The sequence below is a fragment of the Euphorbia lathyris genome, chromosome 7 (assembly GCF_963576675.1).
Source record: "Euphorbia lathyris chromosome 7, ddEupLath1.1, whole genome shotgun sequence".
Lineage (NCBI taxonomy): Eukaryota > Viridiplantae > Streptophyta > Magnoliopsida > Malpighiales > Euphorbiaceae > Euphorbia > Euphorbia lathyris.
The window spans coordinates 83,421,003-83,432,579 of record NC_088916.1 but is presented as its reverse complement, the minus strand read 5'-3'; the positions used below and the strand labels follow the sequence as shown (position 1 = coordinate 83,432,579).

The following is an 11,577-nucleotide window of genomic DNA, read 5'->3' as shown; positions in this document are numbered from 1 at the left end:
ACCAGAGCCATTATTAGCTCTGGAGGGTGTTTCGGTCCTTCCTTTGGTGTGCTCGGGAGAATGTGGGTTTTGGTTATCGTTTAGTTAATTTATATGATGAAATGAGAAAGAAATATGGATATATTTATATATGTAGGAATGGATTAGAAATATATTACCCTTGCTTTTGATTGATCGAATGTTTATTACAATGTTGTTCTTGCTCCTTCACTCATGTTCCAGTGAAGCTTTTCCTATTAGTTTTTTACAAAATTACTATCCCCTTACATTGTGTTTTGTCCTCCTTACAGTGTTTTTTTTCCTTCCTCTTCTTACAGTGATGAACCTCTCCTATTTATAGTGAAAATTTGCTGTGAATTATTGAGTTTCATCATTTTTTCCCATTTCCTACTGTAACCCTATGTCTATTTTCCTATGCAGCTGTTCACTGTCGAGAAGCCTCTCGCAAATCGGCTGAATTATTGAGCTTTTTGGCAAAAATGCCATTTGGTCCCCGTAATTGTGATTTTTTTGCGGACTCACGCTGCTGGACTGAATTCTGACCCGAATTTGACGTGGACCTGGATTGAATTATTTATGACCCGAACTTTGATGTGTACTCGGACTGAATTTGAATTATTTATGACCCGAGCTTGATGTGGATCTGGCTTGAATTTGAATTATTTCTGACCCGAGCATACGCCGTTGGACTTGCACGGACAAAATCCCGAGCTTTGGAATTTATTGGACTTGAACTAACAATTACCTGTGCTTTGGAATCGGGCTTGAACTGATAATTTCCCGTGTTTTGAATAATTCTCCGAACTTCCGATTTGTTGGACTTGTACTGCAATGAGATAACTCAGTCACTTGAATATGGTTTGATCACTTTTTAGAATATTCTTGAATCGAGTGTGCGTTCTGATCTTGCTTTTCGGGATATAAAAATTGTCTTCAATTTTAAAGTGAGCATTTTCGGGTAAGTTTGACGTTGACAAGCGGACCTCCGGATCTGTCAAAATTATTGGAAAATAGATATAATTAGAAAGATAATTATAATAATACTGTAACATTTATTTATTAACAAAAATTTATTTTTATGCGTTCATTTGTCGTTAATTTATTGACTTTTCAATTTTTGAATCCATTTGTCATAATTCGTTATTTAGAAATCAATTATATTCTAAACGTTTAATTATAATATAAATCATAACCAAAGTCAATATTAACTTTAACTTTAATATACGATGATACATCATAATTCGCAATTTAGACTATAGGTATTTCTAAATATAGTTTACGATAAATAAATAAGCATTGAAATGTTAATTCGATTGATTGACATCTGAACCTTAATTAATAAATTATAACTCGAATTCAAGCAAATTCAATTTTATTCAAAATACAAGGAACATATCTCGAATAAATAAAATTCATAATAGGTTAAAATTATACATTAATTCTATTAAGTCGCATTTTGAATATAACTCGATATTTTTACCGATTTATACCAAAATATGACAAATTAGCCTTAATAGCACAATTTTTTCCCAATAAATTATTTTCGAGATAATACCATATATTCTGGATAATTCATGAATTGTTCAAATTTTGAGTGAAATTTATTAAAAACTTAAAAATTGATCCGGACAAAAATGGGTATCTACAGACAGAAACATTTATTTTAGATGACATTTTTAAAAATTAAAATGTCACTTTATGCCTTCTTCTTCGTTTGAATTTCTGGTTTTTATACCTGAATATAGAAACATTCTAAAATATGAAGATGAAATTCTGTATATCAATGGTTTTAATTTTATTGGAGACCAATACTCATAATATGTTTACATTTGTGCCTATAACATCAATCCATATCTTGAATAACCAATAAATTTCTGAATTAAAATACAAAAAATAACCAATCTTCCATAAGTCAATACATATCTTGGAGTAATAATTAGGCCTATAATTCCAAAGGTCTTGGTATTTACAAAAACCAAGCAAGTCATTAATATTACACGCATCCCTAAACTCAGTAGTAATTACGTGACCCTTCCCCTTTCACGGCCTTTCACTTACCACAATCATATCACTATAAATATATGCATCATAATTCAGAATCATACCTTCAACAACTAGAAAACTTACCAACAATGGATCCCCTTGTTGAAACTCCAGGAGACATAATTGCTGACTTGGATAAGTTGTACATGGAGAACCCAGAGTGTCTTCTGGCCATCAATGGTACGTATGTCAATCCATAGTTGTTGTGTAACCCTTCTTGGTTTCTTCTGTGTATTCCTAATGATTCTTCTTGGATGATAATGTACATGTCATCTCAATGGTAACTTCTTCACATGGTCAATCAGGATGAAAGGCCCCCAATACACCCCATATGAAAGGTGTGTATTTGAAATCAGAATCAGCTACCCTCCGGATTTCCCAAACAGACCTGCAAGAGTAATATTAACTCAGATCAGTAAGATATAATCACCTACATGAAACATACACTAATAAATTTCTCCTCTTATTCTCAGTTTTACTTCTAGAATGGGATATATCATCCTAACGTGGCTCCTCAAGGGTTGATTCAACTTCCCTGTATCCTTAATAACCATCGCTTTTCCACTGCCACGGTATAATGCAACCATTTATCTATTTCATTTGATAAACATACAACATCATATTTTTTTTCTAATTATTCTATGCATTTTGTAGTGTCTGTGGCACATATATGATCTACTTCTACAACCCAACAGTGAGGAGCCATATCCTGGGCAAGAAGTGCAGTTACTGAGCAATACCACAGCAACAGGGAAGAGTATGAGGGGCTCGTCCAGATATGGACTGAGGAGTATGCAAAGTGGATATGAGGGTGTCCAAATCTCCTAAACTATCTTGGTTAAAGAGAAAGGAGAACCGAAAGGCAATGTGAGCTCCAAATGTGGTTCTCATACCAATTCCAAATTTCCTTTCTATAGTAAAAATAGTTAAGGAGCTTTTGACCTTTAATTCCCCCCTTTTTCTAATATAACATAGAGCTTTGTGCTCCTAAACTGACCCTTTTGTAATGCTCCTTCTACTTGTACTCGTTGTACTTTGAACTTGGTAATGAGGGTTATGATGCTGTCACCGTAAGGGATGCTGTTTGTGCGGAATATGAAGGGTGTTCAAATCTCCTAAGTTGTATTGGCTAAGTGAAAGGAGAATTGAAAGGAAATGTGATATCCAAATGTGGTTCTCATTCCAATTCCAAATTTCCTTTCACTAGTCAAAACAGCTAAGGAACTTTGGACTGTCAATTACAACCGAAAGGCAACACTCATCCCCCTTTTGTAATATAACGTAGAGCTTTGCTATTCAGTTTGTATGTATGTACAAGTAGACTAAACTGACCCTTTTACAATACTCCTTCCACTTGGGTTGTACTTGTGGTACTCTAAACTTGGTAATGAGGTTTATGATGCTGTCAAAACAAAAGACTCTGTTTGTGTTGAATGCATCATAAACCTATCACCGTGTTTAATGTTGTTGTTATGATATCAAACCGAGTGGAAAAAAACATAGTAAGAGTATGGCCAATGCACATACATAACCCTTTATGTAGAGCTTGTTATTCAGTTTGTATGTATATGTATATTCTATCTAATCAAAATATATCTTATCATTTGCAAGCCATATAAGTACATGCAATTAGCTTAAATTTACCCTTCAATCCATGCTTCATACATGCTTCATAAATGAATTGCATTCAGAATCCTTACTTATCATCATAGGTCTTGTTCAAATAAAAATCAGTCAGTTGAGTTCATAACATTTTCAGCTTTAAGAGTTTGTCTAACATACTATAACAAGTAGACAACTTATTCAAGTAGACATGTATATTCAAGTGAACATGCTATAACAAGTAGACAAATTATTCGTGCATGTCTATTCCTTACTTATTCAAGACAACTTATTCCTTACTTATCATCATAGGTCATGTCCAAATAAAGAATAGTATGGTGATATCTTATCATTTGCAAGCCATATCAGTACATGCAATTAGCCTAAATTTACCCTTTAATACATGCTTCATACATGCTCACTGGCCCTTTTATAATGTTCATCTAATACTTGATGCATGATTAATAAGCTACATGCCCAAATGAACAATCATACACATACTCATACAGAACCTCAAACATAAACATCAACAGAACATCAAACATAAACATGTTTCATACACATACACATACACATACACATACACATACACATACTCAATCACTTCTAGCAGTATAACTCATACGTGTAAGAGTAGTGCCAATCACAATGAACATTCAAAGCTTTAGAGTATGCCTAATCAGCCACATGCTCCATGACCCTTTTACAATGTTCCTCTAATACTTGATGCATGATTAATAAGCTATATGCCCAAATGAACAATCATACACATACTCATATAGAACCTCAAACATAAACATCAATAGAACATCAAACATAAACATATTTTATACACATACACATACTCAATCACTTCTAGCAGTATAACTCATAGGTGTAAGAGTAGTGCCAATCACAATGAACATTCAAAGCTTTAGAGTATGCTTAATCAGCCACATGCTTAATGATCATTCATACATAAACTCTATGAGTCCTAGCTTCCTAAACAGTTATATCTAACAAATCAGTTCATACCAATCATTTCATCATCACCCACAACATCATACATATATGTAATCATTCACTTCAAACCCACATACACTACAAGAAAATCGCTTTTTGGCAACACGTTTTGGCAACGAGAATAAAAAGGCGTTGCTAAAAAATAACTTTAGTAACGAGAATGTTTTGGTCGTTGCCAAAGATTGTTGCGGTAAATGTTTCCACACTCTCTTTAAAAAAAATTCGCAAGCTAAGAAATTTGTAAAACTGGCAATATATTTGGCAACAAGAAGTTTATTGCCATAAATTATTTCATTTATAGCTACATATAGTTGTCGTTGCTATATATATGACCATTTACTGCAACGACACTGAGTTGTTGCGGTTAATGAAAGAAGTTACAGCAACGACTTCATGTTGTTGCAGTAAATTTTATTAGATTAATTAAAAAATATACACATTAATATATATAGCTACAGACTCCGTCGTTGCGAAAAATATTTTTGGTAACAAATTCTTTAGGTCGTTACGAAATATAATCACTTAACACTTTCCCTCCATATATTTTTTGCTTTCCCTCCCATACTTTTTGCGGAGGCGGGAGTGAGAATTAAAGCATTATGTTTGGCAATAACGAGGTCGTTGCAGTAAATAAGACATATATAGCAACGACAAATTATTGTTGTCCTTAAAATTTATTTATTTGCTACAACGGTTTGACGTTGCCAAATATTAAAAAAAATATTATAATTAATTTAATTATTAAAAATATATACTTTTTTCAATAAATAATTATATTAGAAAAAAGTCATCTACATTTGGCATAACACTCCTCCTACACGATATAGTGACTTTCCATGAACCAATACTCCTCTTCCCTCTTAGACAAACCAGAACCACCAGCATCAGGCTCTCTCACCCTTTACCCAAAACTTCTTCAGATAGCTGGCTCTCTCTTTCACGGTAATACATTTCTCTCTCTCTCTCCTTTTTGGTGTCTCTGATGTCTGCGTTCTGTGTGGGTTCCCCATCTGAGCCGTCGTAGGCTCCATCTCTCGCTGGAACGGGTGATCGGAAGGAGAAATTGGCGATCTCCCTATGTTCTGCATCAGTCGAAGTTCCTTGCGTTGTACTGGATTTTGAAGTAGGTGGGTCAGGTAAGTGTGAGTCTGTGGAATTCCTCTGGTAGTCGAGCATTGTTTGGATTTGTATTGTGTTCCCCTAAATTAATTTTGGTTAACTGATGGTAATTCCTTCACATATCTAATATAATTTTGTTTGCAAATATTTTGGGCATTTTGGTTCTGGTTTTTCTAATATGTTTATTAATTGGTTTAATTAGTATGCTAATGTGATAGTGTTGTCTATTTGGGTAATAGGTTACTCTGTTTGGGTTTATTTATTTCCATAAGTTTCTTCTTAACCATTAAGTCAAGCTTTGATAATGGGTTTGTGCTGTCTATTTGGGTAATATTTTTGAAGCATCTGCTTGGGTAATTGATTAGGCTAATTTGGTAATGGGTTTATAATGTAATTGTATGCTTTTATTTTTTGTTTTCTCCATTGTACCTGTGTATGTAGAACTTCTCATATAGTTGATAGGCTAATAGGCTAAGAGTCAAGTTAGAAGAGAACTTTGTCAAATGGATTTTTATGCTGATCTGAAAAATCTAGGATAGTTTGGTCAAAATTGTGATGAACTTACCTCTCTTTTTATGTTGTTTTTATATCGTTTTATATTCAGTTCCTACATTATCTAGTTTTATATTGTTTTTTTCTACGGATAAGGTACCAAAATAGGTCTGTGGTTTTTGGGAGGTATTCATTTAGACTCCATATATAAAAATAGCACCAATATAGGCTTAACGTGTAAAAAAGTTACCAATTTAGGCATCGATAACAGAACTTAACATGCACAAGGCTTGAAAGAATGCTGTTTTATTCATATACTGTAGAGGATGTCATTTTTATTCGTGCATTAACCCCTGATATTGCATTCAAATCATAATTTACTTACTGCTTCACTTTTATTGCTTGTCTATGTATGTGTTCTACATTAAATGACCTCATTTTATGTGCTGCAGATTGAAAGTCAAGAATATGCTACTAATGATGAAGATGATGAGTATGGTGGTTATATTGCTGAACAAGATGAATCTCTTGTAAATAAACCCAACCATGTCCTTAAGGACTCTGCAGATTTTGAGATGGATTATAGGTATGAAGTTCCTGCAGATTTATTGCACCGTGATGGAAGAACAAAAAGTAAAGAATCTGTAGACACAACAGCTGCTGTTGTTCGACGCTGTGTAGAATATGCGGAAAAGTATGAAAATGAGGATGAGGATGTGGATGCCATTGTGGTATAGGAAAGTAGTGACGAGTCAGAACAATGGGATTGTGAGACGATCGTAACCACATATTCAAACCTTGATAACCACCCTGCTAAAATTGATGCTCCAGGAGCTGCTAGAAAGAAGAAGATAGGCGAAACTGTCTCTGGAGCCTTAAGTGCATCCAGTCATGTGATATCACTTCGAGGAAAAGAGAAGCTTCCTGTAAACTTCTTGCCTTGTGGTAGAAAATCTGATGCTGAAAAGGTCAAGGATGTATCTGGTTTGAAAACAGAGCCAGTAAAGAGAAAGCAACATGGCCACGAGTCCAAGGAGGAGAAGAAAGAACGAAAGGTATGTATTTGCTGTTTGTTGGAGCCATTTCCCTCTGTCTTCTTGAACCTATTGAATTAATTTGTATGTCTTCTTCTGTTAAAAATGGCCTTTAGGGAAACAATTTATTTATCCGCATTTTGATAGTTTCATCTAGGTCTATGTCCTGGAATATAATAAAATTCAAAATATCAATAGGAGTTGCTGTTACAGCCATTTTTTTAACTTTGACTACTTTGGTATATATCAATGCACCTTCTTCGGGAATTTATCCTTGTTTCTTCAATATGTTGATTTAACATGGTTCCATTGTCGAAGATTATGAGATTTTAATTATGGATGGAGGCTGTTGTTAAAGAAGAGAGGCGTGAAGCTAGGCGTTTGAAGAAAGAAGTAAAGGAGCACTATATGAAGCCCAGCGTGCTCCGAGAGTTGCTGCTATATCTGGCCCATCTTCATTTCATCTTCTGTAAGTATGTCGTTTGTGGACTTGGCTTCTTGTATTGAGTGGAATTGTAGCATTATATAGGAATTTTAGGGATGGCTGTTCTGAACTTCTCAAAGTCCTTGCCCATTTTTTTGTTTGAATTGAAAATAATCTATGGGAATTATGCTTAGGGGGGATGTTTGGTTTAGGCTTTTGGTAAACTCTTTCTCATTAGATGATAATTGATTATGCTATATTTCTTATTTATATTACCATTTTCAAAATTTATTAAATACTGTGTATATATATTTTTTTAATTTTTAGATGATACTTATAAAATAATAAATATATATTTAAGTAAAATCGTTAATAATTGTCCTAGCTATAGTATTATTTTTAAATAATGTATTTGGGCATTTATATGTATATTTGTGTTTGTGTTACATGGCATGTGTAGAGAATAAAATATACTTAGCTGAACTAAATAGAGGCCCTTAGATTTCAAAATTGAGAAACACAAAGTAACACAAAGATGCCAATTGCCAGCAAAATACAACCAGGCACGGAAGTCTAATTGGCTTGGATAACCTTTAGGATGACCATTTCTCGGTTGAACATACTCCAATTATAGGACTTCAATTAGGAAAGTTTAACTTAATGGTCTGAAATATTTGTCTGACAGTAATGGAGTAATAGGAATGACATGTCTAATATTTTCTCGAGGCCTAAATTGATACTTTTTTAAATGTTAAGCCTGTATTTGTACTATTTTGTACATTGAGCCTATATTTGTGCTATTTTGTACATTGGCAAGGGCAATTTTTATATGAGTAAGGAATATGCTAGTCAATTTCATGACCATTTGTTGAAAGATATATGTTAGTCATGTTCATTTTATGTTATCATGATCCTATTCATATATTTGCTTATCCTCTTTTCTTTTCTTGTTCTTATTTAGGATGGAGTTTCATGATGACAGTGATGATCATTGAATGAAAGTGGAGTATAAAAGGGAATCCATGCTTGAAAGAATATACCATTTTTTTAGGGTAATTTATGCATATGTGATGCCTAATTCTTTTTTTTTTTTTTTTTTGTGTGCATTTTCACTTCATAAGCTGCATAAAATGTTTATTCTTATTCTGATGTTGTATTTCATAGTTCCAGGAATGCCCAGGTCTTTTCTCATTTTCTTTTCTCATTTACATGATTTGGACCTAGTCTGTTAAATTCGAGATTTTTTTTAACTATTGGCTTACTCTTTTCCCCTCTGTTTGCACCTAATTACTCTCTGTTTAGTCGAGAAACTGGAGCATTGACTAGAATAATCGATCCTGGTAGCGGTGCAATAAATGTAGTACCAACCATCTTAGAGGTACGGCTTTATGCTATATGTTATTTTCTGGATGCTTGACATCTGCTGCATACTTGTATGTTAGGTTTTCTTTTCCCACTTAGACTGTAGTGTCTTCAATCATTTGCTTATGCTCCGTGTAAGGGTCCTATAAACGTGTAAGGGTCCTATAAATGGAAAAGTAGCTAAAAACTAGATGTATCCATGGGCTTGGGACTTGCTAAGCTCATTTGACCCGAATACCATGTTATTGGGATTGGCAAAGGTTTTTGCGCTTAATCTGATTTCTCTTGAGCTCAATTGGCTACAGAGTGTAAATGGGCTGGCATGTGAATTATATTCTTCTGAGGCCTGTTCTGATTCAAAAGTTCTTTTATTTCTAAATATATTCATTTACCTTATTATTCTCAGTGGCGAACTAAGTTTAGGAAGGCCATGAATAAAGCTGATAATGATGCTAATACAAGGGCAATTGATTCTCTAATAAATTATGCGGTGAGATTCTGATGTTCGGCTTTCTTAAATTTTATCTTTGGTTATCTATTTTCCAGGAACATAAGAACATGATTATCTTCCATATCTTCTTTGTTTTTTGGTTGCACATATTTATTACTTGCATTTTAACTATTGTTTGACTTCATACTAAAAGCTTTCAGTTCTTTGGTTGTTTATAGAATTTTGTTTAATTTTAAAGATGAAGGATAGGGTGATATTTTTTATCTTTTCAGAGAGGAGTTTGCTGCTATTGATTAATTTAACCCTTCCACTAATTCTCCTTTTCCATTTCATGTTCTAAGTATTTATTTCTCATTCTGGTGACCATACTTTACTCATATCTGTGTATCTGTTAAAGGCAATAGTTTAGAAGCCAATATGATTTTTATTCATGTTAGCCGACCCCGAATCATTTCGGGACTAAGGCTTTGTTGTTGTTGTTGCTGTTGCTTATGATTTGAATTACATATTCTATTCAACAAAAAGTTTAGAAGCCATTTATGGTAGCTGAACAATCAGGAAAACCAATAAAATTAATTTTATATTGGTTTGCTTTTCAATTAATGATGATTTTTATCTTTTAACTATATTAGTTTGTGGAAATCATGCTTGTCAGTCCTTTTGTCTTTCTTTTGGCGTAATATAGATTATTGGTTTTCTTGCAGGTACATGAGCGTAATCATCCTCATGTACTTCTACTGCAAATAGGGAACACGTTTCAAATTGCCTAGTGGACGACTAAAGTTAAGAGAGAATGGTAAGTTCCACTTTTTTTCCTATTATGATTATAATCTCTGGCCTTCATCAGGATTGCAAGGGATTATTTATCTTTTACATTGTTGTTTGACATATTTTCATATTTCTTATGATGTCCATGCACATGATAAAAATAGAGTGTTTAAAGTGAAAGCTTACAAGCAAATTTGGTGCTAATTCATCTGCTTTGGTGCCCGACTAGCAGGTATCATTTACTCTCTTATCTTATTTTAAGTGTAGGATCTAAACAGGGATACTGTAAAGTGTAAACTAATGATCTTCTGTGGGAAATCAACCTGTGCAGTTGTAATGTATTTGTAGCTGATTAAATTAGCCATGTTTTGGTATTGAATTTTTTTTTTTTTTATATAATGGTATTGAATTTTTTTAGGAGAAAAGTGTATTGCAGATACTTATTTTTCCGAAGAGAAAAATGCATACCACTTGTCTATGTACTTAGATGTTGCACATGGATGGAGTAGATATGGACAATTCATGTTGGATGGGGTTAATGTGGTTAATGAGGCCCATAATAAATACTCAATTAGATATGCACATTTGCATATGACTTGTTTAATCTATAATTTATTGGGAAGGTAGCTAAAAGTATGTTCGTTTGAAATTGATATTAAAATAGATGTAGCATACATAATTGAGTAGTATAAATTGTTCCATCCTTGTAATTTTTTTTTTTTAGTATAAATGGTTTTATCCTTGTAAAGCACACTTATTATAGTTTCATTTTTTCCTACATGTTTTTTGTTATTTTTTTATGATTATGATACAATAATTTTTAAATAATCTAGTACCTAGACATGTTCCATAATTCTTTTTGTATTTGTTGATATATATATATATATGAGTTCCCTTCGATCCAAATCATTAAATAAAAAATCACAATTTTTAAATTTTTTGGAAAATAAAATAAAATTTCAAAATTTATGGCCCAAACTTTGGCAACATAACAGTTGTTACTATTAATATAGTATTGGCAACGACAATAGTTGCAGCAAAACGTCAACAATATATAGCAACGACAGGTCTTGTTGCGGTACATCAAAATATATAGCAATGACACATGTTGTTAAAGAAAACTAACATATATAGCAACGTCAAAACTTGTTGTGAAATGTTACAATATATAGCAATGATATGTTGTTGCAAAAGATAAGTTTTATTCTCTCACCTACACGTAATGTTTGGCAACGATCAATCTTTAACAACGAGCGTGTTGTTGCCAAATATATATTTTT

General features: G+C 33.1%; 1 long non-coding RNA gene across 4 annotated transcripts; it reads left to right on the top strand.

Annotated features, from left to right (window-relative positions):
- Positions 1-5,472: 5,472 nt before the first annotated feature.
- Positions 5,473-10,840, top strand: LOC136235080 (uncharacterized). Of its 4 annotated transcripts, none has more exons than XR_010691641.1 (8): positions 5,473-5,783; positions 6,711-7,313; positions 7,638-7,761; positions 8,678-8,768; positions 9,019-9,094; positions 9,485-9,568; positions 10,234-10,325; positions 10,462-10,840. It is a non-coding gene; the product is annotated as an uncharacterized lncRNA (long non-coding RNA). The 4 variants fall into 4 exon arrangements; XR_010691640.1 differs by having other exon boundaries at positions 7,611-7,761; XR_010691639.1 differs by having other exon boundaries at positions 6,711-7,761.
- The last annotated feature ends 737 nt before the right edge of the window (positions 10,841-11,577 follow it).